Source organism: Poecilia latipinna, unplaced genomic scaffold (assembly GCF_001443285.1).
Source record: "Poecilia latipinna isolate Pla-1442-1.1 unplaced genomic scaffold, P_latipinna-1.0 Scaffold3813, whole genome shotgun sequence".
Taxonomy (NCBI): Eukaryota; Metazoa; Chordata; class Actinopteri; order Cyprinodontiformes; family Poeciliidae; genus Poecilia; species Poecilia latipinna.
This window is the reverse complement of record NW_015116429.1, coordinates 23,510-24,136: the sequence shown is the minus strand read 5'-3', so window position 1 is coordinate 24,136 and position 627 is coordinate 23,510.

Sequence of the window (627 nt, the reverse complement as noted above, 5' to 3'; positions counted from 1 at the left end):
TAAAAATGGCAGGAAGTGAGAAACAATAAAGCAGCAATGAAAACAGAAACAAATGAAAAACAAAGTTATAACATCTCAGGATCGCAGCACATTTATCCTGTCAAACACGCTTAGTGGATTTATTGAACATTTTGGATCCATTCATTCATTCATTCATTCATTCATTCATTCATTCATTCATTCATCAACTTGGATTAAAGGAAATCTTCAGAATAAGTTCAAGACATTTAAGTTTAAGTAGAGAAATATCAGTGAAGATGTTGGTTTTTATTACTAAATTGTCAGTCGGTTTTGTTTTGTTCATTTGGAAGCTTTAAAACATAGAAAACAACTTATTCTAATTCAGTTTTTCATTTTGTTGCTTTGGTTCATTATTGTTACTTTTAAACATCAATAATCTTTTTTTAACTCAAAAACAGAGAAATATAACAATAACCAATGAAAAACAACACAGTGATCATTTTATGTTCTTATAAATCAGCATAATTTACGTGTTATTACCTGAAACATATATATATATTTTTTTTCTTTTTATAATGATATCAAAGTGTTTCTGTCCTTTTAGAAGTGATTCTAATAAATAAATGCTTATATAAACAGTTCAGCAGCAGGTCACATGAAATCATA